The sequence below is a fragment of the Beta vulgaris genome, chromosome 6 (genome assembly GCF_026745355.1).
Source record: "Beta vulgaris subsp. vulgaris cultivar EL10 chromosome 6, EL10.2, whole genome shotgun sequence".
Lineage (NCBI taxonomy): Eukaryota > Viridiplantae > Streptophyta > Magnoliopsida > Caryophyllales > Amaranthaceae > Beta > Beta vulgaris.
In genome coordinates, this window is record NC_079207.1 from 48,458,838 (window position 1) to 48,470,010 (window position 11,173).

An 11,173-nucleotide genomic window follows, 5' to 3' on the forward strand; every position below is an offset into this window, starting at 1 on the left:
AAGGAAGTAGATTTTGTCAGTTGAGCTTTGTTAGGAGAATCTCCTATAATCAAGGAACGGTTACCATTGTAATTGCTTAGAAAATTAATAGGGCATTTAAGCAGAAAAGCCAAAGAGAAAGATACGGCATATGATATACAAAAGCAAAGGCAAGAAGAAGATTATTCTACACGAGGACATTTGACACTTGTACTTAGATAAAAAACTTAAGCTGTAACGATCGTGGCTCATCCGGAATGACAGTCCCTGATAGTAGATTGGTGGAACCATCTCCACCCGCGGTTTTTACCCACCTTCATTGGGTTTTTTCGCGTCACCATTTATGTGTGTTCTTCCCTTTAGTCCCCATTGCATTTATTCCTTGCATTATCATATTCAAAATCTGGTTAATTCGTCCATAACTTTAATTCTGTCGTAAGAGGCAAATTTTAGCATAAACAGTTTGGCGCCCACCGTGGGGCATAACCAGATCAACTATTGTTCAAACCCATCAAATGGCCGGAACACTTACTCTCGACGAAATGCAGAGTTTATATGACCAAATGAGAGCAGAGATGCTTCAAATAAAGCAAACTAATGAGCGTCTATCCTCTGACTTCTCATCTTCGCAAGAAAAGATTCAAAAGCTGCAAGAGGAGTTAGCGTCATCCAAAGCCTCAAAGGTCCAGTGTCGTGCCAATATGGACGACATCCCCCTTATGTAGAATTATTCTGATTCAGATGGTGCCGAATCCGAAGATGACGCGGAGTTCGAGGACGAGGATCCCCTGAATGACGCAGAAAAGAATCCCGGCGAGGGAGAAGCAGATCCCATGGCAAAGCGCATGATCCTGGTCGAGAGGCAGAATAGGCGCCTGATGAAGCTCATGTCCCAGCTCCCTAGAGCTCCAACGCCAAGCATCGTAGAGCATCCTGATGGCTATGCGGCATCACTGTTCATAGAGAGGATCTCAAAGGCTGTGCTCCCCAGAAAGCTCAATCTGCCCGTCCTCGTTGCCAATTATGACGGTTCGATCGATCCAGGCGAGCATGTCACCCAGTACAAGCAGCGGACGTGGCAAGCGTCAATTCCTTGGCACTTGGTGGAAGCATGTATGTGCAAGCCTTTCGGAGCCACGCTCACCGGTCCTACCCTCAAATGGCTCGGATCCCTTAAGCAAGGAAGCATCAGCAATTTTTTCACTCTAGTCAATAAGTTTTATGAGAAATTCGAAGGCAGTCGCAGCTTGGAGAAGCAGACGAGCGACCTATATGGCGTCGTCCAAGGACCTAAAGAATCTGTTCGCGATTATTATAATTGCTTTAATAAAGAGATGATTAGCAGTAAAGATCTTGATACTAAGACTGCTATTGAATGTTTCAGAAAAGGTCTAATTCTGCGATCAAAACCCTACAACCGTCTGACAAAGTATCCGTGTCAGACGTTCGAGGAAGTCAAGTCGCGAGCATTAGCGCAGATGAGGCTTGAAGAAGATGATGCCATCCTCAATACCATATCAACGCGTCGTGCACCAGAAAATCCCAACGACCGGAAGGCTTTCGTCCCTAAGAAGAATAATTAGCGAAACCATCTGTACAGTCGCCCACATCAGGTAAACAATGTTACTGACATTGTCGATAATACAGGTAGTGACGCAAGGACAGAGTCGCCGACCTTCCCGGATCTCGAGTCCTATGGATTCTCTGTCGATGTCGGGGGAGTCGTGAATGCCTTAACCAAGATCGGAGCACCCGTTCGGTGGCCAAGAAAGAGTGGTCGACCAGATGTGCAAAAAGATCAAACCAAATGGTGTCAATTTCATCATGATCATGGTCACAAGACGGAGGAGTGCATCGCATTACGACGAGAGGTCGTGTTCATGCTCAATAAAGGACACCTTCTAGATCTCCTGAGCGACAAAGGCAAGGCGTCCTTCGAAAGAAATCCTACACAGCCGATTCCGCCTGCGCCACAGACGCATGTAAAGGTAATCAATGTATTTTCTGGTGGGTCTGATGTGTGTGGACTAACGTACTTCGCAGCCAAAAGGTTATCAAGAGAGGGTTATCCCTCGTCCCCCGTTTTTAAATCTTGCAGGTCTAAAGAAGAACGCAAACTGGAGGCGATGGCGATCACCTTCGACGACGATGACGTGTGCGACGTGGAGCACAATGATGGACTGGTCATATCCTTGACTGTAAGTAACTGTCTTTTGAAGCGAGTATTGGTAGATGGAGGCAGCTCAGCCAATATCATATTCAAAAGCGCCCTCGAATGTATGGGATTGTGTGATAAGGATATTACTAAAAAATCCACTGTTTTAGTTGGTTTCAGTGGAGAGGCCCAACACACCGTCAGAGAAATCACATTACCAACGTTAGCCAAAGGCGTCAATCTGTCAACCAGATTCAATGTCGTGGATTGCCCATATGCGTACAACATCATCCTCGGCACTCCATTGATCCACAAATGAAGGCCGTCCCGTCAACTTATCATCAGACGTTGAAGTTCCCGACCAAGTGGGGCGTTCAAGAAATAAAGGGCGAGCAAAAATCCGCAAGAGAATGTTATAGCTCATCGCTCAAACCTCCAAAAGCAGCCATCTAGCAATTAGAGGATGGATCAGCGCCCGACGCACCCAGTGAGCAGGATGTGGATGAAGTGATGCTCGATCCGTCCATCCCAGTTCAAGTCGTTTGAATCGGAGCGACGTTGTCACAAGAAATACGAGGTCAGTTAATTGATTTTTTAAAAGCTAATAAAAATTGTTTTGCCTGGTCCCATGAGGATATGACAGGAATAAGTCCCGACGTCATAACGCATAAACTCAACGTCGATCTCGATCACAAGCCAGTAAAGCAAAAAGAACGCCAATTCGCGCCTGAGCGAAACCAAATCATCAACGACGAAGTCCAAAAGCTGATCGACAATGGAAAGATTCGCGAAGTAAAATACCCAGATTGGCTAGCCAATGTTGTGGTCATGAGCAAGAAGAACAGGAAGTGGAGAGTCTGCATAGACTTCACAGACTTGAACAAAGCGTGTCCCAAAGATATGTTCCCTCTCCCCCATATTGATGCGATGGTTGACACGATAGCAGGTCACGAGGTTTTGACGTTCATGGACGCATATTCTGGATACAATCAAATATTGATGCATCCAGACGATCATGAAAAGACAGCGTTCGTCACCGACAAAGGTATATATTGTTATAAGGTTATGCCCTTTGGTATGAAAAATGCAGGTGCCACCTATCAACAATTGGTCAACCAGATGTTTAAAGGCAAACTGGGCGACACTATGGAAGTGTATATAGACGATATGCTCGTCAAATCCAAACAAGCAAATGATCACGTCCAACACTTGTCAGAAGCTTTCGACGTCCTACGAAGGTATGGCATGAAATTAAATCCTACTAAGTGTACATTTGGAGTGTTTGCAGGAAAGTTCCTAGGGTACATTGTAACACAACAAGGAATCAAAGCTAGCCCGGATCAAATAAGGGCCTCATCAATATCCAATCCCCAAGGAACGTCAAAGAAGTGCAGAAATTAACCGGTCGCATGGCCGCACTGAACCGCTTCATATCCCGGTCGTCTAAAAGATGTCACTTATTCTACGATGTCCTGAGGAAGAATAAAGGCTTCGACTGGTCACAGCAGCATGAAGATGCGCTACAAGAACTCAAAAAATACCTAGCATCACCACCACTGCTGTCAAAGCCTAGCTACGTGACACGGTCGTTGCACGTGCCAAATTAAATACCTAACTTAGCCTAATATAGGGTAAGAAAGGGTCGAATCCACAAGGAAGCAAAGATTAATCAAGGGTTGAATGTGATTTAGCGAGCTAAGACTATTTTTGGGGGTTTTTGAAATTAGTGAATAACTAAGAAATTAGGAACTAAGAAGCTAACAAATAGATTAAATAATCCGAATTAAACTATATTAAAAGGACACTAGGGATAGGGGATTCACGAGCTAACAGATTATCAACCAAATCGTCAAGCCAAGGGGATTCAATAGGGTCAATTAGGGGACTCGATCACTCAAATGCTTCCTAATTACTCTCTCGAGCTAATTAGGAGGACTTAATCAACCGATTTTACCTATTCTTATGGTAAAATCGGTTAATCAAGTATTTCCACAACTCATAGTGATCCAAACGAGGTCCTAGGGAGTCAAACACCTATTCTCATGGTGAAGCTAACCTATAATCTAGCTAAAGGTCTATCTAAGATTTCATTTCTCAATTCTTCACCTTAGATTTCCACAACAATTTCAAATGGTGATTAATCAAATAAACAAGGCAATCAAATTAGTTAGACAACACAATCTCACCCAAAGTACACCCCCAAGCTTGACTTTTAAGGCCAACTCATGGACAAGGTCATCCCCTTCCCCTAGCTACTAATCTACTCACTAGCCATGGAAAGGGATAAATAAAAAGCTTGAAGCAACAATGGTGAAGCAATAATGGTGAAAATCATATCTAATAAGCTAATCATCAACTAATTACTACTAATCAATACCAAAGCAAGATAAAACAAACATAAAAGCAAATAAGAGAAAAGATAGAAGAAATATTCAAAGATGGATGATATTCAAATGCAAAACTCCATTGAAATAGCTTCAATAACCCACATTCAAAAGTTTAGATATAGTTTCTCTCTCTAGGTTCTACTTCTCTCTCTAGAAACTCTCTCTAATTAGAACTAATTAATTTTTAGGAAATTCCAAACTTTTTGAGAATTATTACAAAATTGGTTTTATACTCCGTAGAAATAAGGGCAAAGTTGTAAAACACGAAACAAAAAGAATCGGGATATCTGGGCGTTGGAGCGCCCGCTCCAGGCTTGGAGCGCCCGCTCCAGGCTTGGAGCGCCCGCTCCAGGCTTGGAGCGCCTGCTCCAGCCTCGCTCCAGGGTCGCTCCAATGTTTCTGCCCATTAGTGAAAAGCTTCGACGACGGAGCGCCCGCTCCTTCTAACATGGAGCGCCCGCTCCGGCCTTGGAGCGTCAGCTCCTTTGTCGCTCCTGGGCCGCTCCATGTTACTGCCATTTGCCTCTGTCTAATATGGAGCGCCCGCTCCCCTGCTTGGAGCCTCTTCCTTGCTTATCTTTGCTTCAAAACACTCCAAGAACATATTAGATGGGGGAGGGGGGTAGAATGCACATGCAAATGAAATGACCTATATGCAACCTAATAGTATGCAAATGAACTAAAACTAAATGCTAAACATGAGAATATGAGAAAAGATGGAAAAGGGAAAGAAAAAGGAAACTAAATGGCCTAAAATGAATCTAAATGACCTAAACTAAATGCAAATAAGTGAACCTAAAGTCCACTTATCACTACGGAGAGACGTTACAGCTTTATCTTGCTGTGAGTGGTGTGTCCGTCAGTGCTGTCCAGACGCGAGAAGCAGAAAGTCAGCAGCTTCCAATCTATTACGTCAGTAAGTCTCTGCTAGACGTAGAGACCAGGTATTCCTCATTGGAAAAACTCATCCTAGCTATAGTAGTTGCTGTTAAAAAACTTAGGCACTATTTTGAGACACATACTGTTATTGTTATGACTAACTACCCCATCAAATCTGTCTTGCGACGTCCTGAGTTGACAGAATGCATGAGTAAGTGGGCGATAGCGCTCAGTGGATACGATATTCAGTTTCGTCCTAGAACAACCATTAAGTCACATGCATTGACAGATTTTGTGGCGAACTTTAGCCCAGAGCTAGAGAAGCTCGCAAATGACGAAGGCGCGTAAATTAACCATGTAGACTATAAACCTTGGATACTATTTGTTGACGGATCCTCTAATTTTCGTGGTGCAAGACTAGGTGTTGTGCTAAAGTCGCCACAAGGGGGCAAGGTAGTACGAGCCATTTGCTGTGAATTTGGAGCAACGAACAATGAGGCCGAGTACGAAGCACTTATAGCAGGAATGACATTAGCAGAAGACATGGGAGCAAAGGCGTTAAAAGTCTTCAGCGACTCATTGCTAATAGTTAGCAAAATCAAAGGAGAATTCGCGGCGAAAGATTCTAAAATGGCTATGTACTTAGAGATAGCTCAGCGAAAGAGTAAAGTATTTAACCCGTTTGACATTTTGCCTATACCAAGAGACCAGAATACGCAGACATACGCACTGGCCAACCTTGGATCCTCCTTGAGGGGCATTTCATTCTATTCCGTCCCCATAGTCCATCTAGCAAATCCTGCAGTCGCTAGGAATGGTGGAGAAACCGTCACGACTACGACTGAACGTCTTCAAGACGACGGCAACAACGATTCCAATGCTGATCATGATGTCGCAAATGACAAGGGCAAAGCCACAACAACGAATGACCTCGATAGTGAGGAGGTAAGTGTCAGTTGGACAAAACCATTTTATGACTATCTTACTAACGACATACTTCCAGCAGATAAGGTAGAGGCGCGCAGAATTCGATTTAAAGCGTTGCGATACATGCTCATTCAAGGAGTATTGTTCAAAAAGTCTGCCGCAGGCCCCTACCTGCGTTGTTTGGAAAAAGATCAGTGGAAGCAAGTCTTAGAGGACCTACATGAAGGGACATGTGGAAACCACTCAGGAGGACGTAGATTATCCAACAGAGCGTTGCGTATGGGTTAATATTGGCCTACAATGAAAAAAGACGCAGTAAGGTATGTCACCAAGTGCAATAACTGTCAACGACATGCAGGTATGACGCATAAACCCTGTGAAATTTTACAACCTTCTTTAACACCTTGGCCTTTCATGAAATGGGGCATGGATATAGTTGGCAAATTACCTCCAGCCCCGAGTCAAAAGGTCTTTATGTTGGCACTAACTGATTACTTTTCTAAGTGGATAGAAGTAGATTCTTATTAGCAGGTACGCGACAAGGAAGTGATTTCTTTTACATATACTAACATAATTTGCAGGTTTGGTGTCCCGTCCGAAATAATATGCAACAATGGGTCGTAGTTTATTAGCAATAAAACGAAGCATTTTTGAGACGAATGGAACATAACGTTGTTAACATCAACGCCAAGGTATCCACAAGCCAACGAACAGGCTGAGTCTAGCAACAAGACGATCATTGATACCCTGAATAAACGACTTACATCCAAGAAGGGCAAATGGGCAGAGGCACTACCTTCCATTTTATGGGCTAATCGCACGACACCACGTAGTACGACAGGAAAAACGCCGTTTTCGTTAGTATATGGGTGTGAAGCTGTTTTGCCATCTGAAATGAACGTCCCAACCGCTAGAATAGGTTTAATGATGGAGCAGTAGAACTGCAAGGAGCTTGTCAACGATTTGGATACCATTGAGAAGTTGCGCGACGCAGCGTTAGTGCGTATGGCGGCTCAGCAGCAAATAGTCGCAAGAAGTCACAAAAACGTTCAAGCAAAATCCTTCGTTGAAGGCGATTGGGTCCTAAAGAAAGTGTTTCAAAACACACAAGAGGTTAACGCTGGCAAGCTAGGACATAAATGGGAAGGACCATACCAAATTAGTAAAATAATAGGCAATGGAGCCTACCAATTGGTCCGACGTGATGGAAGCTTCGTGCCACGTAGTTGGAACGCTACGCATCTCAAACAATACTTTTTCCAGTTAAGCAATTTGCTTTGTTTTCTCTACATTTGCAAGAAATAAATGATACTGCTATCATGTCAACGTCGCTAGTTGTTGGCGACCTTAGTGTTATCTCACTGTGTTTTCTTGTCTTTCAGGAAAGTCATTCCCATCTGTTTCAATAACGTCGCAACGGTCTTACGACGCGACACGTAGACGTTTATTTTATTACGCAGTACAATAAAAGTGACGTATTCACTACCTACAACTTTTCAGTTTTTCCATGCTTCAATAAGTGTATCACGACGGATGTCTTGCTATTAAGTGCCACGATTGTCTGCAATGTTTCACCTATTTCCCTAGCAGTCACATGTAAGTGTTTATATGTTTTTCATGTATATTCTAAGTTGCTAAGTTCAAACGTTTCGTCTGAACTACCAATGAAGGCCGACTAAGCGCCAGGCCATGTCCATATAACGTCAGAATAACGACAGAAATGCACGCATGTCACACGAACGAAAAACATAAGATTAATTCAAAAAACACGCAGTTGTCGAAAGTTATGGTCACTCCCATGAGTGAACCAAAAGTACAAAAGAAAGAGTCACTAAGATAAAGCAACTAAAGACTAGGCGTCTAAGTTTTTGTCAGTCTCCTTTTCTGGTGACGCAGCAGGTGGTGGTACGGTGGCTGGGGTTTCCTTCTCAGTCTCCGGTTCAGGCGGCACGTCTGACGCAATGAAGCCGGTGCAGGACGGTGCATTCTCATCCATCTTTGGCGGAGAATCCGCCGTCGCAGCCAGTTCATCCTCACCCATCTAGTCCTTCATCTCTCCCATGTATTTAAGGTAGAGATCTATTTCTTTTTGAGGCGTCCAAGATGTCGTCTTCTTCATCAGGAATTGGTACATAAGCTTAGCCCTGATCCTCGTGGTCACTTCAGCCTCGAGCTCATCTAACTCATTCTTCTGTGCGTCAACCGTCGCTTGGAGATCCTTGATCTCTTGACGTGATGAGCTTTCTAACTTGGTCAACTTGTCTCTTATTTGTTCAAACTCGTCTCCATTTTTCTTTAGAGTCTCCTCCATGTTTTTTATGGTCAACTTGTAGGACTCCACTTCAGATCCCTTGGACTTTATGCCCTAAACAACTTTGTCAACCCTCTGCTTCATGGTCTGATGACCCTTAAGCAGTGTCGACATCTCCCTCTTAGCCATAAGGAGATGCTGTGATGACTGTGCAAAAAGAAAAAGATACGTGTCAGTTCGTAATTATAAATTATTGTTAAACGTCGTAACGACCATAGTTAAACCAAGCGACCATACCTGGAAAAGAAGCTCCAAGCCATCCGACATCATGCGAGGAAGGGTGTACTCCCTTATCCGTTCCTCAGCGTTAGAAAAGAGGAATCTGTCAGCCTCCGGCCATATCGACCTTTCTAATGACATAAAGTCATTGGGGACGATCACAGTGTATGATGGCCCACCCTTGTCAGGAGGGGCCAGGAACTCAGTTTTACGCGTTTTTGGCGCAATCTCTTGTTCGTCGTCCAAATGGATGACGACCGTGGTGTCTTTCTTCGTCGACGTCGCTGACGCAGACACAATGTCGGTAGAAGATTCCCTCTTGCGTTTACGTAGCATCTCTGCTAACGCCTGGCTGTCCATACGGCCTCTAGAACACGATTGTGATGAACCTGTCAACAAATGTTTTGTCGTTAGGATATTCTAATGTCGTTAGAATCTAAAGCAGAAGGAAAAAACAAACTTACCAGATGCCATATATGAGCAGCTGTCTTGGTTAGCAAACAAGATTCGTCTGAACTGTTTGTCTTCCTCTAACGCCTCCAGAAATTTGTCGTAAAGACGTTAGGACTCGTCGCGATACGTTAGCAATTTTGGGTTCAGACCTGCAGAAGAAACGATGTAAGAGTGGGGTTAATGATGCGACGCAAAGGAAAAACAATTGAAATTAAATGAACCTTATGATTTCCAGCCACCAATTAAAGTTTTCCCAGCTTCTCCTAGAGACGATTTCTTCACGAAAACGTACATGTTCTTCCATCCTCTGTCGTTTGATTGAACTCCCCCGACTAATGGTTCTAATCTTGCTTTAGCATGAAGGGCTATCCTATTCTAGGCTTTAACCCTAATCTCATAATAGAGTAAAAGATCGTGAAGAGTAAAGGCTTCTTCCCAAGACGCCGTCACTCTGTCAACGACGCTTAGAATTTGCCAAACTTGGGGCATTATCTGCCCTGGGCTGATCTGATAGATCTGCATCAGGTCTTTGGCTATGGGGGAGAAAGGGAGTATCAGACCTATCTTAAAGGGGTATTCATAGAGCACCACCCAGGTGGTGGGGCATGTCTCTGGTAATTCAGTCCACTCTGCGTTCCTAATAACTGAGTCAACAGGCAAGTTTCCTAACTCTAAAAACCTCATCATATCTTCCTCTGACATGGTCGACAGTTCATCCTCGTTTTCACTTCTTTTTTCTACGACTTTTTCTTTTCCCCTCAACTTTTCTTGGGTTTTCACGAAAGTCCTAATGCTACGCCTACTGGGAGCCATGAACGCGATTGAAGAAAAAGTGAAAGTGCGAAACAAAGAAATTAACAAGCAGTAGGAATTTACCTGGCACAAGAGATCGGTTTTCCGGCGGAGAAACGGATGAAAGTTATGGAAATATTTTTGCTTTAGAGAGAGAAAGATCGGGAGGATTTAAAATTCGATCACACACGATATTTATACTCCCAAGAGTAGTCATTACTTTTGGTTAACGGATTGAAGTTAATGACTCTTTGTAATTATCTTTCTATGTTATGACCTTTGGGTTGCCTTATGAGTGTTTTTTTTATCCAAGTTTCACTGCAGTATTTTTTCCTTATCTGTTGCTCAAGATTTTTTGAGTTAAGTATTTGGTTGCGTCACAGATTTGATTTTTTGATTTTTAAACAATTGTCTCATGGTTTTTGTGTTACCCCATTTCGACAATTGGGGGCGTATGTTATGGCTGATTTTGACAGGATGACATTGACGCGATGACTTGGCGACTTTGACACTAAGACGCGATGGGAAGATGCGAAGACTAAGCCAACTAAAATCTGTAACCGATTGTCCGAAAAAGGAAGGTGATAACCCCGCGATAATTCAGCTAACAAAGCCGTTGGAGAAAATCAATTGCATGAAGAAAGGAAGTAGATTTTGTCAGTTGAGCTTTGTTAGGAGAATCTCCTATAATCAAGGAACGGTTACCATTGTAATTGCTTAGGAAATTAATATGGCATTTAAGCAGAACAAGGCAAAGAGAAAGATACGGCATATGATATACAAAAGCAAAGGCAAGAAGAAGATTATTCTACACGAGGACATTTTACACTTGTACTTAGATAATAAACTTAAGCTGTAACGATCGTGGCTCATCCGGAATGATAGTCCCTGATAGTAGATTGGTGGAACCATCTCCACCCGCGGTTTTTACCCACCTTCATTAGGGTTTTGCGCGTCACCATTTCTGTGTGTTCTTCCCTTTAGTCCCCATTGCATTTATTCCTTGCATTATCATACTCACAATCTGGTTAATTCGTCGCTAACTTTAATTCTGTCGTAAGAGGCAAATTT